We start from the raw sequence: 17,110 nt of genomic DNA on the forward strand, positions 1-17,110 counted from the left end.
GAAAATGCGTATTGCCTGGCTGTGCAGGACTATAGGGGGGCCCAAAACTTTGCTATCGTAAGCTGATTGTAAGGCGAGTATATTTTTTTTACTTTTCTGAACAAGTGTTTTTTTACAGGCATAATGTGGTGTTTTTACATGGGGATAGGGGAGTGGGCCAGTATGTAAGTAGAGGTTAATATCCCTTTTAGTGTGGTCCCTTCCCTGGGTGGGTATAGTGGGTGGGGCTAGTATGCCCTATATAAGCTAGAGCCACAAAAGCCTGGGGCAGTGGGTGGTGGGAATAGGCTATCCCAGGTATACTAACATGTAAGTATGTAGCCAGAGGAAGAGAACACTTCGGGCTAGGCCCTTAAAAGCTAATTTGGAGAACCCACATATGGGGGATCTGCAGTGAGGACATTAGAAGAGAGGAGTAGCCATGTTACGTTTGTGTTGGAAATGTAAGCCCATTAATAAGTAACACCAAATGTACTCAGCAATATTGCGGTTTTGCACAAAATAAATGAACATCCAGCCAATGGGTATAAATACCATTAGCAATATGGCAGATTTTGCACTTCCTGAAGACTATCTTTGATCGAAACGCATCGAGGTTTGATGACGCAACCTCCACTGATGTCACATCCGGCCTATGGAATGCATGCCGCTCTGAGGAGTGCTTAGTATAGCGGCTTCCACACATCAGGATCAATAAGGCTGAGTACACCAGGTGCTGGGCATAGGCACTTTATTTGTGAGTGAGATTTTTATTCATTTACCTCTCAATAAAATATCTTACAGTTTTACACTATGGGATATCCTCTTTCTTTGCTTTTTTGTTGATTGCCTATACTAAACTTGCAGAGATCTGGAGACAACTGTTCCATTGGGGAATGCCCCACAAGCATTATAGACCACTCTAGAAATAGATGGTCATCGGCTAAGGGTGAGTTCTAGTCCATGTGCGGCACCTTGTTGAGCACAGTGGAGCACTTTGATTTGACCGATAAACTAAGCACTTCAATTAGGCTGGAGCACAAGCACTTGTTGCACTATTTGGGACTTTATTAAAGGAAACTTATGCTGTCTGTTATTGTTTGAAATATATGCACATGGTTATATGTTTAATACTGATGCGCGGTCCGTTTAAATTGTATTATTTATGTATTATGGCACATTGCACAAGTTTAGGACTGCTGCAATAGTTTAATCCATTTTTTTGTTTGCTAAGTATTGCACGTCCATGAGCACTATTTTAAGTACTTAATAGCATGTTTTAGTAGCATTTTAGTAGCGTTTAGGAGCATTAGCGTTTTATTACCATTTTACATGTCGGGAAAAAAACTGTTAGGAGCATTTTTAGTAGCATTTAGCGTTTTTTTCTGCTGGGAAAACTAATTTTTTTCTGCTCCTAAACGATGAAGCTTGAAAAACACTACTAGCCTAAAATAGTGTGCATGGACACTATTTAGCTTCTAGGAGCAGAAAAAAATGTTAACAGCTTCTAGTAGCTTAAACAAAATGTGCATGGAGCCTAAATTATTGCGCTACATCCACGAAAGGGTAAACTTATGAACCTGTCAATAAATAAATAAATGTAAGGAAGGAATTTAATCCTTACAGTTGTCTTAAACCTCAGCATAGGCATGTTGACTGTTATGTTCCTTCAAAACATAATTCAATAAGAAATATTGCAGCAAATTTCTGAAGCTACAGTGGTGTTTGCTACAACAATATTGCGATATTATGAAATATTTGTCCATCTGATCAGAAGCTAGTGTGATACGATGTGTTGCATGATAAAAGAGAATTGTCCACTGGATGCTAACAGAAATACAGACAACTGCATTACAGAAGTGTTTGCTGAACAAAGTAAACTGGCTAGAAAGAGACTTTCTTAAGCCACTGATGCACATCGCATGTGATTTGCACAGGAACTGCACCGCATTCCTGTGCAAATCACATGCGATTTCTATGCATTGCAATTTGAGCCATACATTTTGTTTGGCTCAAATCACACCACATCCGCACCAAAATAAAGCAGGACAGTTTTTTTTTGTCTGCACCAGAATCGGATCGCATGGGTGTTCACAGCCATGCAATCCGATTCTGCACATCACACCGTGTTTTGCTAACCCGAGTTTTGCTAACACCGTGTTTTGCTAACTTGCAGCGGTTTGTATGAACGGGGTGCGATTATGATGCATTGCGGAAATTGCAGAGAAACCGGTGTGAATTCCGCACCGCGTCAGTGTGAACCCGGTCTGAGTGTATAATATCCTAAACGGGAAAAGAATGACACAGATGTAGTATAAAGTTCATTTTTTATTATTCATAAAATATCCCAATGCAGATGCTTTAGGGAAAGAGATTCATATGGCATACAGTATATCAATATCTCAGGTCACTTAAGAGGACACGTGGCTACGCAATGAAGATGAAAGAGAAGTATTTTAACCTTAAACTGTGTAAGGGGGTTCTTTACTATTAGAGAAGTAAGGATGCAGAACTCCCTTCCATATTTGTTGATGTCAGCAGGAAGTGTCGGTAATTTAAAAAAAATTATTAGATGGGCATCTTAGCGAACGCAATATACAGGGATATGGGAAAGGGTATTGCATTAACACACACACCACACAGGTTGAACTGGATGGACTTACTATGTAATATAGTCACAGGTCATAAACTCATGCATACAATTATAAAACTGTGCCAGAAAAATGTTATCGCATAATTGTCCCAATTAAAGATCATACAAAATAAAAGCTGGAGTATGTATAAGTATTCATATAAAACAATCTAAATATATTTGGATATATAAAAACTAGATAAAAATGTTAAGAATAAACATTTTCCAACAAACATCTTAGAGACAACAAAAATAACATTGTCAGAATATACAAAATTTCATCACCTGGTACTACACTTGCTATAAATATATTTTGAACACTCAGTAAATCAGTAAATACTGGCACATCCTCTCAACTGATCCCTTTTTAAATAGAGACTTTCAACCACATCAGCATACAGAAGAAAATTACAGCTGTGGGACTGCCAAATGCTTGTGCTGTGAAGCAATAATCTACAATATAGCGTATAATGGTCTCAACAAGCAATGGCATTTCATGGTTTACCAAAACATTGGTCAACATGGCCCTGACAATCTCCAACCACTCTGACTACTTGTTTTCTAGAATGAATTTATGCAATCAACATGACGTTACTATGAGAATACAAGTTTTTTTTGTATTGCCACTTTTGTAATTGCCACTAAAATATATAGATCTTAAAAAAGAACTTCACTTAAAACGGGAAAGTTCCACTCCTCCCCCCCAACTACTGTAATAATATTGATGTTTTTTTTTTTCTGGGAACGGGTACCTATTTCTGACATAAGCGAGAATTATGGAAGCTTAGCCTGCCTTCTGCCTGCCCTCAACCTCCTGGGGCACAGCACATTTCCTAAGAGGCTGCAGGACCAATATGAAAGCATAGCTCAATCTTCTGCATGTGCAGTGGGAAGCTGGCTGCGAAACAGCAGGAAGTTACAGGAAGTTACAGCCAGATCCCACATCCAAAATGACGGTGTCAGTGATCCAAAGCCTGGCAAAGAACTGGTCTGGATAAAGACAGTGCTGGACTCCTGGACTGGTAAGTGTCTTTTTGCTAAAAGTTAGCAGCTACAGTATTTGTAGCTGACTTGTTTTTTTTTAACAAGGGGCCAAAGTTCATCTTTATACCTTTTAAGCTTTGACTTATCCCGTATGCTGGAACTTTTGTAAGCCAACATGCTGAGGGAACTACTGAATCTCGTTGACATAGTTTTATGACTAAAACTTAACTTTTAACTACGCTTGTGGTGATCTATTCTTCTTACTATACATTTTATCAATGTCCAAGAGGCCTTTCTGGTCTCCTCAGTCTTATGAGAACTGTCTTAACTTCAAAATTCTGAATAGAGACATCAATATTGGGGTCTAGCCTTCCAACCACTTCTCCAATTAAAATATTTTAAGGACTGGACACTTGTTGTTATTTTAAAGTGCTGATATTAAATGTCCTATTGCACAGTTTTGATGGGCCCAACATAGACAAACTCAGTAAAGAACAAATTTGAAACTGCTTATTTTTAGCAAGATAGGAAAATTGAACTCCAATATTGCATTGGCTTCTGCCACTAAACAAAGGTGTGTATAGTTTACCAGTCTTCTGCTCATTGTGTCACAGAGAATAGCAAGTCTGTAGCCTATGGGTTTAGGTGGGTGAGATGGAGGCACTGTGACCAGAGGATGAGGTAGGAAATACGTTCTTTGAGGTGGATGAGAAGGAGATGCTGTGACTAGGGGGAAGAGATTGGTGGGATGAAGGCACTATGGCTGGGGTGGGTAAGTTAAATGGGAGGACTTGTGGAGCAATGTGGCAGGGAAGCTCTTTGACTCCTTCCCTATATCTAGTGGCTGGACACTGCACTGAGCCGAAGTCTGTATGGAGCGTAGGGTGAATGCATTGTTCAATGGTGCAGCCTGTTAAATCATCACTCTACAAAGCAAAACACTGCTCACTGGAGACATTCTCTGCTGGTACTCAATGACTGCAGCTGCTGAGGACTTGACTACTATGGCTCTGATGTTCACCTGATGAGTGGTAGCTCTGGCCTACAGCTGGCCTTCTTCTTGGAAGACTTGGAAGACTGTGCAGAATAAGGCAAATTGCTCAGTGCTCTCTGCAGCTTAGAGATGAGAGATGCAGACCAAAGGCAGAAAGCTGTGGCAGTCACCAGGAGACCAGAGCTGTTGAAGAGTGTGCATTGTATCTAGTCTCAGTAAACTACTGAATGTAGAGGGCCCCCAAAACCTTAGGCACCCTGGGCAGTTGTTCCTCTAAAGGCCGGTGTGGTATAGAATAGATTTCAGTAAGTGACATACAAATTGATGTGTGCTGATGCATTTACTATCAAAGCCTAAATAAAAAGTAGATACTTTTAATATGCTTCCAGATATTTTTTCTCATTAGGACAGTTTTAATTAGAATATCTTTGAAATTGACTATTGCCCAGTTGATAAAGGCTCTAGTGCCCATTTTTTGTCTGTGGGATGGGCTAACACAGAGCAATACTACATTTATACCACAACTCAATGCTCTTCCTTCCTCCCTGCTGGTTTTGTTTGTGACAATCTGTCCCTCTTGCTGATGTCATCCTCAAAAATGGCCACCCACACTTTAATGCTGGGGAGAAGAGAACTGGACCTATTCCCTAAGCAAATCAAGCACTACAGTCTTTGTCAACTGGTGTGGATGGGGGGAGCAATTTATATGATTTTGTTACATAGTTAGTCTGGATGATAAAAGACAAATGTCCATCTAGTTCAACCATAGAAAAAAACAGAAAAAAACAAAAACAGCAAAGCATGGACCAATTTGCTCTTGCAGGAAAAACAGTTCCTTTCTGATCCCCAGAGAGGCAATTGGATATTCTATGGATCAACATTACCTATAAATGTTAGCATCCAGTTATATTCTGTGTATCTAGGAAATAATCCAGGCCTTTTTTAAAGCAATCCACTGAGCTGGCCAGAACCAACTCTTGAGGGAGTCTATTCCACATTTTCACAGCTCTCATTGTGAAGAAACCTTTCCGTGTCTGAAGATTTATTTTCCTCCAGACCTAAAGAGTGCCCCCTTGTCCTCTGTGATGACCTCAGGGTGAATAGCTCTACACCGAGTTCACTATATGAACCACTTGATGTATTTATACATGTTGATCATATCCCCCTTAATTTCCTCTTCTCAAGAGAGAATAAATTCAATTCCTTTAACCTTTCCTCGCAGCTGAGCTCCTCCATGCCTCTTATCAGTTTGGTTGCCCTTCTCTGCACTTTCTCCAGCTCCCCAATAGTTTTCTGTGAATTGGTGCCCAAAATGTATGTTTTAGCTGCCTGTAAGCACCTAATATAATATCTAACACAGCTATCAGACATTGCACACACAGCTGAAGTTCACTGACGAATTTGTAATCCCAAACTGATATAAACTTGCCATCTAGTGGCCAACAAATAAATTGATACAAATTTGCTAACAGAAACTGAAAAAAATCAAAATGTGTAATTAAATACACTTTAAATAATTAAATATAGGAACTTTAGTGGGGTTAACTATCAATAACAAATGATAAAGTTCAGTATTTTGTGCAGGGAAATAATTAAAGTGCCTTTATGTGAAGCATACAAAATGAGAATGTTCCCAGAACTCAAGCATGTGACAACGGAATCTAATAAATTATTTTTCTAGTATTTTGTAACAAACAGAGATCCCTGTTTGTATAGCTTTGTAACTATTTGACACTGTTAGTTTGCCTCTGGCCAGTGCAATCCCAAAAATTACCAGTGCTGGGGAACTTTGTGAAGTCACTGAGTCCTTTCTACAACTTATGAGGTGACCAAGCACTTTCCATTTTGCACAGAAAAAAAAAATTCCCAGTAAATGCAGTTAGATATTTAACATAATGTTGCTACTAATTAGGTCACATTGGTGATGTGAATAAATTAAAGGAAAGAAACAGGAGGAGTCCATCTAAGTGCAGTAATTAAAACTGTGTTTAACGGTGAAGGATAAAAAACACTCACAAGCAGGGGTGGACTGACAACTCATGGGGCCCGGGGCAATAGGGGATCATGGGGCCCCTGTGTCCTTGCTCAAACTCAAAAAAGCCTATGAAAAAGGTACCAGGGCCATCTCATGGGGCCCCCTACTGACCCCGGGCCCTCGGGCAGTGCCCGAGTTTCCAAATGGTCAGTCCGCCCCTGCTCACAAGAGTAATAAAAAAACAAGCTCATCTGTGTGTGAGAGAGATGAGCGTCCTGCAGGCACCACCGGTGGTATGGGGTGTGTATGCTGGGCTGATGGAGATGTGTGAAGGCCCAATGGAGGTCTGTTCTGTAGAGTAATGGTGCTGTGAAGCCGATCCAGCGGCGTCTGTACAGGAGGAGACCTACAACCAGCTTGGAGCACAGCGGTGGAAGTGACGTCACCAGGACAGGGTGGAGGCGGTCGTGTATTTTGTTTTTTTGCTGCCCTAGGCAAGACTACAATCAGGCACCCCCCCCCCCCGCATCTAAATGTGTCCCACCCTTTCATCTGCAAACCCCACCCCTTCCTCTTTATGCTCCACCTCTTCCTATTAGAGCTCCGCCCACTGACAACGATGGGGCACTATTCCTCCCACTGACACCAATGATGGGGCACGATTCCTCCCACTGACACCAATGACGGGGCACGATTCCTCCCACTGATACCAATGATGGGGTGCTATTCCTCCCACTGACACCAATGACGGGGCACTATTCCTCCCACTGACACCAATGATGGTGCCCCATCATTAGTGTCAGTGTGTGAGGAATAGTTTCCCATCATTAGTGTCAGTGGGAGGAATAGTGCCTCTTCATTGGTGTCAGTGTGGAAGAAATAGTACCCCATCGTTTGTGTTAGTGGGAAGAATCGTGCCCCATCATTGATCTCAGTGGGAGGAATTGTGCCCCATCATTGGTGTCAGTGGGAGGAATAGTGTCCCATCATTAGTGTCAGTGTGAGAAATAGTACTCCATCATTAGTGTCAGTGTGAGGAATAGTACTCCATCATTAGTGTCAGTGGGAAGAATCATGCCCCATCATTGGTGTCATTGGGAGGAATCATGCCCCATCATTGATGTCAGTGGGAGGAAGTGCCCCATCATTGGTGTCAGTGGGAGGAAGTGCCCCATCATTAGTGTCAGTGGGAGGAATAGTGCCCCGTCATTGGTGTCAGTGGGAGGAATAGTGCCCCATCTTTGGTGTCAGTGGGAGAAAGTGTCCCCATCATTGGTGTCAGTGGGAGGAATAGTGTCCCATCGTTGGTGTCAGTGGGGGGAGGAATAGTGCCCCATCATTAGTGTCCGTGGGGGGGAGGAATAGTGCCCCATCGTTGGTGTCAGTGGGGGGGAAATAGTGCCCCATCATTGGTGTCAGTGGGAGGAATAGTGCCCCATCATTGGTATCCGTGACACCAATTCCTCCCACTGACACCAATGACACTTACCTTGCTGACCCCTGCTCCAGCCTAGGCTCCTTCCCTCTCCCATCCACAGCCAGCATACATGGTTGCAGCAGCACCATCTGCACGGCATACTTACCAGTCAGCTGTCTTCTTCACTTGCTCCAGCAGCTCCCTCACTCGATCTTCGCGCTGCCGCTTGGCTCCTCCTCTCCAAGCTCTGCCTCTTCGCAGGTGATTAGTCACCTGTGTGCCTTTCCTGAGCTACAGTTCTGGTGCCCAATCACCGGTGAGGAGGCGGAGCTTGCAGAGGGAGGTACAAGCTGCCATAGGTTGTCCAGTGATCCAGAGGGTGTGGCCAGATGACAGGGGCGGCATGTCATCCCGCCCACACATTGCGTCCAGGGAAATGAAGACACCGGACCTGCGGACCTCTCTACCCCTCCTCCAGCAGCGCCTCCTGGACTGGATCGTCGTGGGACTGGGACACGGAGCCAGGTAAGACACAGCAGCCCCCTGCCCGCCCCTGTACTAAGTGTCCCTTCTGTTGGAAGGGGGGCTGCGGCACCACACTGACCCCCTAAAAAGTGCCGCCCTAAGAAAACGCCTTGTTTGCCTCATGGCAAATACGCCCCTGGGCGGAGGGTCAGTCCGATCAGGAGGCACAGATGTGGGACAGGCAGGCTACGCGCTTGGAGCCTCTAGCTCCCTCAATTGGCCATCTCAATCGACCTCCTGGGTCTCTCCCTCCTCATTGGCCATTGGTTCCCACTGCTGTCAATCACAGTCGGTGAGCCAATGAGGAGAGAGCGGGGGGGGAGCACGGCCAAGCCACGTCTGTGTGAATAAAGATACACAGAGCAGTGAATCAGGAGCGAGCCTGCATGGGTGCCCCATAGCAAGCTGCTTACTGTGGGGGCACTTGGCAGGAGGGAGGGGCCAGGAGAAGCGGCGGGGGACCTAAGAAGAGGAGGAACAGTACTGCTCTGTACAAAACCACTGCACAGAGAAGATAGAAGATAAGTACAACATTTTTATTTTATTTTTTTTAAATGTCTTTACAATCACTTTAAGGCTGTATCCATTTAAAGAGGTACAGTATATTTCAATTCTTAATTTCTTTTAATTCTTTTTTAGTTTCTTCTTCCTTAAAGGGACAGAGCTTTGTTCACAGATGATTTTCTGTCCACCCTAGCCCATTCTTCAAAGATTTCAGTATCTTCTTTATCTCTTCAATAAACGGAAAGGTAAAAACTTACTTTTTAAGGTTTTAAAGAACTTTTTCCTTACAGGTTACGCTACTGTATCTTCCCATGACAGTGCTTCTCTAACTACTTTATGCAAAGCTGGAAAAAAAGTCAAAAGTCAAAACATCCACCACCCTCTTCTGGAGAGGAACCCTAACTGGTATCGTCCAATCCTGAAACATTTAGAACAACTTTATGATCTGCTGGTCTCTGGGACTGGACTGTGGTTGCCAGTTGCTTCCAGGGGGGTGGGGGACAAGCTTGAAGTCTGAATGGATTTAGAAAAGCTTTTTAAGGAGCATGGAAGACACATACTAATTATCTGCTTCTCTATCTTTTGTTGCTTCCAAAAAACATTCCTGAGAAACCGTTTTGCCTTGTAGAGTTCTGTTGGAGCAAGACTCACAGCCTCTAGATTGGGAGCTCTAGGAGGTGAATGTCTGCAAGCAATTGAATTGGATCTGTGTCTTCTCTGATGATGTGGCTGAAGTCTTTCTCTGGAGTGAGACCGCTACATGGACCTAGGCTGGATGTTCTCTAGAGCAGTGTCTCTCAACCCTTTTTCAACCAAAGTACCCTTTAAAAATATATATTGAGGCAACCCATTCTAAAATGTAAAAAAACGTAACTAATATTTCTACATAACGCAGCAGCATCCACACATGTAGGACACCCAACATTAGATGTGATTTCTTATTAGAAAGCAGTATACCTTTGCACATTGGTACTGACTATATTCTAGCATTTTTCTTCTTCATTTTCTCTCCCTTACTCAGCTAACGTGTCCCCAGTGTCCTCAGATCCTTCCTTACCCTATCCAACACCCACAGCTCTGCTGTTTGTTTACATGCAATTTTTCATAGTTCAGTTTTGCTTAAAAGCTCAACTCCAATAAAACATTTTTTTTATCATTCTCCAGCTGCATTGTGTTCACAGAATGATGCAAGGGACAGTACCCATGTCACTATATCATTATCATCATTGAGGGCCACAGCGACATGCCAGGGCCAAAGACAGCTAAAAACCATATGCATAATAAATGATTTAAAAAAAGTTTTACAGGGGCATTCCTCCAAGGGGGTGGGGGCAAATTCAGTGCGTGTGTGATGGCGTGGGGGGAAGAATCCTGAAATTGGAGAGCAGCTGTATATTTCATAAAATATACAGTAATCCATTCCTTGAACTAATCTGCATTAAAAATGCCTTACCTGCTTGTTTGTCTCAGAAGATAGCCATGGCATAGTCCTTAATTTTAACCTCTATGGGAAAAAAACCTTGCACAGCGAGCACTGACATACTTGAATAGGTCTGTATTCCAAGACTGAAGATGCTCAAAATAGTGCCCTATATACACCTATTAGAATAACTGATTAGTTTGGGATGGCTGGGGAGGTTGGGTACAGTAGGCATGACAGAGAGGTTTGCAGTGTAAAAAGCAATGTAAAGCATGACCATCATTTGGACCTGAAATATAGAAAGCAAAGCCGGCTGCCGGTTATGCTGTCTACAGAGAAGAGAGCCACATGCAATCTGAAAAGACTAGATTATCTGAGATTTACCTGCTTGGTGAGCCTGCCTATTAGTGGGACTTTGAATACTGTGTGTGCTGGAGCTGAATACACTGAGACTTATATATTGAACTGCGTATTGTACTGAAGGGAAGCTTTGCCTGCCTTGTTTGAGCTGAAACTGAAGGCAAAGCCTGTTTTATTTATGTTTGCTGACAAATAAAGCAAACATTAAAGCCTGAACTTCACCCAAAGAGGAAGTTCCGCTCATTTGCATCACAAATCCCCCCTGCCACGTTTGGCACTATTTGGTGGGGAGTGGATGCCCGGTTTTGACAAGTACCCGTTTCTACTTCCCACTTCCGGGTAATATCACCACTGAATCTTTCAGTGCACCCCTGCACCCTTTGAGAACGTGCATCGCACGAAACGCGTCAGAGGGGCTACAGCACATGGACATCTAGCCACCATCTGTGGCCAACTACATTTATGGTCAGTAGCATCCTTTTTTATCCTATTTGTGAATAAAACCTGTTCATACTATACTACACCATGTGGCGTCCCTTATTGGGCTCTCTCTGAGAGCACCACCTTCCACAGTGTCTGGATGAACCAAGGGGATTTTTGACGCCTTGTCCGAACCCTGGGAATTATTGATCACGGTGAGACGGAGGAGAAGATAGAGTGCGATCTGACCAGAACCCTATTGACCGAGATGTTTTGAAGTACATATATCTCTCTACATGCGTATTTTATACGCACTTCTGGTGAGTGCGCAATCTATTTGTTTTAAGGACCTCTACCTCTGAATTGCAACACATCCCTTACAGCAATTGATATGGGAATTTGGACTTTTGTGCACTGAATAGTGGACTATATTCTTTTTTTCTTTCTTTTTGCCTTTGCCTATACCTTTAGGGTATTTATACCGAGCATTTATTTTATGGTTTCTTTAATTCTAGCGCTGCACCGATCCCTTCTCCTATTTCATTAGGTAAGTGTCCTTATATTAAAAAAGTCAGCAGAAACAGTATTTGTGGCTGCTGACTTAATTTTTTGTGGGGAGACTGGAGCTCCGCTTTAAGTTAACTGAACTGTCTGACAAGAGCCTCTTTACATCTCTGAAAGTTGGTGGAGGATGCAATGGCCAGTGTATGGAGTGCAGGCCAGTCCATGTCCTGGGTTAAAGCCACACAGGCTATAAAAGCATCTGAAAAAACAATGGAGGAACTGATTAGGCAATTGGCAGTGGCTAATGCTCAGGCAGCCGCTGCTCAACAAGGAAGAAAAACACCTACCAATTTAATAATTGCAGGTCTACAGAAGGTAGTGACCCAGAAGGCTAAACATGATAAGTGGCTCCAGGTGGTTGTGAAGGGTGACCCGCAGAAGGCTGTGCAGCAGGCTCTACAAAAGATGATGGCCACAGATAATATTGAAGCTGATTTTGCACTTTTTGAGCAGATTTCAGCAAGAGAAGGACTGCCTGCGAAACATTAGGTGGATGTCCTGGCTCCTTTCCTGACTGCAGATGCCCAACAAGCATACTGTGACTTGTCCCCAGAGTCAGCACGGGATTATAAACTACTAAGGGTGGAAATACTAGCCAGGCTGGGGAGGACAGTTGCCTTGAGGGCGAGCTGAGTTCATGCTTTGATGACCTGCCCATGCACAGCTTTATCATCTAATGCACCTACTCCAGGATTGACTGAAACCTGAAGAGAAGACACCCAATCAAATTGTGGAGAGGGTCGCCCTGAACCGGTTTCTCCATGGTCTTCCCAAGGACCAGCACTGATGGGTATCTCAGAGCCAGTCCCTAGACAAGATTGCCACCGTGGTTAAACAATACAGCTGTGCAGGAAACTTCCATGAGGGCTCTTTTGCAAAGATGGGCTGGCCATTCCAGCACCAAGATGCTACCTGTTGACAGCATGATGTGTGCTCGAACAGAAAACAGAACCCCATGTGGTTTGATGTTGGTCTTGCTGCCAACTGGGTCCTGGCAGCCCAGTGTCCAAAGCAGTAGGAGCCAATGGAGTGCAACATGAGTCCACATTGATTTATGTATGCTTATACCGTATGTGCTACAAAAAGTCTGAATCCACATGAGTGTGTGGTGCGAGTCAGTGGACAAGGGATTGTAGCCTTCCTTGACTCAGGGAGTGTGGTCACCTTGCTCCATTCAGTCTGCAGGAAAAGCTGATACCAGGAGAACAGGTTGGGGTCATCATGGTGACGTCAAAGATTATCAGGTTTGTCTAACCTTGTTCACACCAGCAGGAACTGCTACATACTAAACGTTGGGGTGATCCCGGCACTGTCTCATGACTTGCTTATCAGGCGAGATTGCCCCATATTTTGGGACTTGTATGAACAGCAGTTGAAAGGTCCAGAGGCCTCTCCTAAACAGTATAAACTCTTAGATGAGAGTTAATACCAGACTCCAGCTTATGAATAAGGATGATATGTGAACCTGCAGAGACTGACCTAGGTTCTTCGATGGTATTTGAGAGTTTGGAATTGGAGACTCCTTCCTCTGAGCCAGACCTGTTGGATCTCGAGGGCTCCCAGGAAGATGTTCTTAGCGCTCATTTGAAGGGCCCTACTTTCAGAGAACAGGGCTCCCATTGGAGATCCTGACTGATCAAGGTACCCTGTTTGTGTCTAAAAGGATGAAGTAGATCTGTAAACGGTTTAAGATTAAGCACTTGCAGACTTTAGTGTATCATCCATAAACTGTTGGGTTAGTGGAGCGACAACAAAATCTTATGCTTAAAAAAGCAGTTGAAGAAGATGGTCATATCTGGAATTATTTACTGCCTCTTATTGTTTTCCATACAGTGGGTACCCCAAGACTCCATTGAGTTTTCGCCCTTCGAGTTGTTTTATGGGAAACACCCCCATGGATTACTGGATGTAGCGAAAGAGACATAGAAACAAGAGGTTTCCCTTTATCAAAGTGTAGCGGAACACATTGCACAAATGAAGGACAGAATGGCAAAAGTCATGCCCTTAGAGAAAATTTGCAGCCTGCACAAAAGGCACAGAGTCAAGTGTACAACCGGTCTGCCAAGGTTAGAGAGTTTGGGTGCTTGTGTTAGTGCCCGCAGTAGACAGCAAGTTTCTTGCAAAATGGCAGGGACCCTTTGAAATAGTGGAAAAAGTAGATAAGGTTAACTATAAGGTTTACCAGACCCCAAAGAGAAAACCCTAACAGACCTATCATGTCACATTAATCTGACCAAGACTGTGAAAGAGGTTTTGACAGTCAATCAGAAAGTCCAGAAAAACCCAGACGATCAGATTAGAAAAGCAGGGAATGCAGGGAGTCATATCTTCTGGCTCTCCTCTCAGGCGAACTTCTTTTCTTTTGCTGGTCTGTTTCTATCCTCCCTCTGTTCTCTTCTTTTTTCTTTCAGTCTTTTCTGGAGTGGGGGAATCTGGGGTTCCTGACCCCTTGGCCCACTCTGGATTTTCTCTTACTTTTTTCTTTCTCCCTTCTTCCACTTTGTTTGTTTAAGATAGACCAATTTGTCGCCATTTGTTGTTATCTGATAGTTCTGTGACTCTCAGGGAAAATATTTCCTCAAGAGGGTGAGGCTCTCTCTGTGTTTTTGATGCTTTTCTTGAATGTATCTTATGTATTCTATAACGTGATTGTGGGCTTCGCAGCCCTCTGCCTTATAATGTGCCATCTGAACCCCTGTGTGGACCTTATATGTGTATTCCTGTGTCTCTGTATGGTGTTTTGTTGTCCTCTGTTGTCTGGTGTTGCTTTGTATCATATGAGTTGTCATGGTTTGTATGTTTTTCCCACCATGTTTAATAAAACTTTTGGTATAAGAAAATTAGGGATTGCAGAGACCCTTTCTCCTTCTCAAAAACAGGAGTCCTGGGAATTATCACAGGGAAACCAAGACATTTTTTCAAACTTGCCAGGTCTAAGTAATGTGATTGAACCAGTGGCGGACTGACAACTCATGGGGCCCCCGGGCAATAGGGGATCATGGGGCCCCTGTGTCCTTGCCCAAACTCAAAAAAGCCTATGAAACAGGTACCAGGGGCATCTCATGGGGCCCCCCCACTGACCCCAGGCCCTCGGGCAGTGCCCGAGTTTCCAAATGGTCAGTCCGCCCCTGGATTGAACACAATATCATCACAGACCCTGGTGTCCAGGCAAACATTAAACCATACCGCATATCCGAAGCTCGCTGTGAGATTGTGTCATCAGAGCTTAAAATATGTTGGAGCTGGGAATCATTGAGGAATCCTTAAGTAGTTGGTCAAGTCTCATAATGCTATTGCCAGGGCCAAATGGAACCTGGCAGCAGGGGCGGACTGACCATTTGGAAACTCGTGCACTGCCCGAGGGCCCGGGGTCAGTAGGGGGCCCCATGAGATGCCCCTGGTACCTTTTTCATAGGCTTTTTTGAGTTTGAGCAAGGACACAGGGGCCCCATGATCCCCTATTGCCTGGGGGCCCCATGAGTTGTCAGTCCGCCCCTGCCTGGCAGGTTCTGTAATGATTTTTGTAAGTTAAATGAAGTCTCCAAACTGGATGTGTATTTAATGCCCTGGGTGGATGAATTAATTGAAAAATTAGGACCGGACCAGCACATTACTACTCTTAATTTGAAAAAGGGTTACTGGCAGATTCCACTCTCCAAAAGTCGAAAGAGAAAACTGCATTTGCCACATCAGAGTTGTTATGGCAATATGCCAGAATGCCATTTCGGTTGCATAGGGCCCAAACCACTTTCCAGAGAACCAGGGTCAAGAGGGGGTTAACTGTTGTGTAGGGAGGTTAGAACCTCCTGCTCAAGTTCCTCTATTTTAAAGGAAACTTGAATAATTACCTTCAGATGATATTTAGGGCAGGTACTTCCCCTTCAGTCCAGCTTATTAATCAGCTGAACAGAGAGTGTGTTGGCTGTTGGTTTTGCTGTCTATGGAGAGGAGAGCCACATGCAGCCTGAAAAGACTCAATTGTCTGAATTTACCTGCTTGGTGAGTCTACTTTGTAGTGGGACTCTGAATACTGTGCATGCTTTGGCTGAACACACAAGGACTTATATATACAGTATATTGGACTGTGTATTGTACTGATGGGAAGCTTTATCTGTCTTGCATGAGCTAAATCTGAAGACAAAGCCTGTTATTTTTATGTTTGCTGACAAAGCTGACTTTAAATTTACTGAACTGTCTGATAAGAGCTTGTTAACCCCTCTGATCCTGACATGTATGCATGTACAGTATATACATAAAATGAATCCATCTATGTGATCTCTTTTACAGGTATATCCAAAAAAGAAAGATCATTGACAACGAAATCATTATCTGGAACACCTCATAAATGACCTTACAGCAGAACTCTGGTCAAAATATTTATTTTCCCATGCAGTGGGGCTGTGCCTGCATTGCATGGGTTAACTGCTTGTTTTGTCCAAGGATTCAGGGAAAAGCTCTACTTAACCCATCCTCTAGAAAACAGTGCTCCCCCATATCCAGTGGTGGACTGTTCCTGCCATCCTCACATCCGGAGCCGGTCTATAGGAGTGCTTATGTCAGGAACAGCCCATTCACAAGACCACTAGGATGTGGGGGGGCAGTAGTGACAGGGACCGTTCTTGCACTTGGAGGATCAACGGATTAGGTAAGTATATCTTCGCTTTCCATACCCCTAGACAAAAACAAGCATTTAACCCATGCAGTGTGGGTACAGTTCCACTGGAGAGGAGTTCTGCTTTAAGTACATTTATGAGAAGTTACAGATAATGATATTGTTGTCAATGATCTTCCTTTTTTAGATATACCTGTAAAAGATCAGAGATGGAAATATTATGCATATACCGTGTGCTGTATATATGAATTAAAGTGATAATAAACCTTTATTTTTTTTTTAAACTAAAATTACAAACATGTCTATTCTTACCTGCTCTGTGCAATGGTTTTGCATAGAGCAGCCCCGATCCTCTTCTTCTGGGGTCCCCTGCCAGCACTCCGCTATCAATCTGCCCATTGAGGAGGGAGACATCGGCTAGAGCTGCTGTTCTCGTGCACATCGCTGGATCAGATCAGGCTCAGGTAAGAAAAAAGGGGGGGGGGGGGGGAGCTGCAGCACAGGTTTTTTACCTTAATGCATAAAGGTAAAAATACTTAAGGCTTTAGAACCACTTTAACTTCTTTTAAATATTTGTTTTATTAAAAAAAACGTCCATATCTATAAGCCTATTGTTTTTATGGAGCACTAACTGAAAATATTTTGAACAAACAGCAGACTTGTTTTTACAATGTTCCTAAACCCAGGACCCTGCATTCACTATATCTCTCCCACAGTCCACAGA

At 43.5% G+C, this 17,110-nt stretch overlaps 1 protein-coding gene and 1 long non-coding RNA gene across 5 annotated transcripts in view; one reads left to right on the forward strand and one right to left on the reverse strand.

The window, feature by feature from the left end:
* The window catches only part of MAST3 (microtubule associated serine/threonine kinase 3), a 282,906-nt gene that overhangs the window by 258,052 nt on the left and 7,744 nt on the right, over positions 1 to 17,110 (reverse strand). The gene's annotated exons all lie outside the window — the stretch shown is intronic.
* The window catches only part of LOC149468524 (uncharacterized), a 34,212-nt gene continuing 32,777 nt past the window's right edge, over positions 15,676 to 17,110 (forward strand). The window contains exon 1 of the long non-coding RNA XR_016311701.1: positions 15,676 to 15,773. This is a non-coding gene — a long non-coding RNA (uncharacterized LOC149468524). The remainder of the gene's footprint in view (positions 15,774 to 17,110) is intronic.

This window comes from Staurois parvus, unplaced genomic scaffold (genome assembly GCF_062004578.1).
Source record: "Staurois parvus isolate SC_StPar_1 unplaced genomic scaffold, SC_StPar_1.0 ptg000086l, whole genome shotgun sequence".
Classification (NCBI taxonomy): domain Eukaryota; kingdom Metazoa; phylum Chordata; class Amphibia; order Anura; family Ranidae; genus Staurois; species Staurois parvus.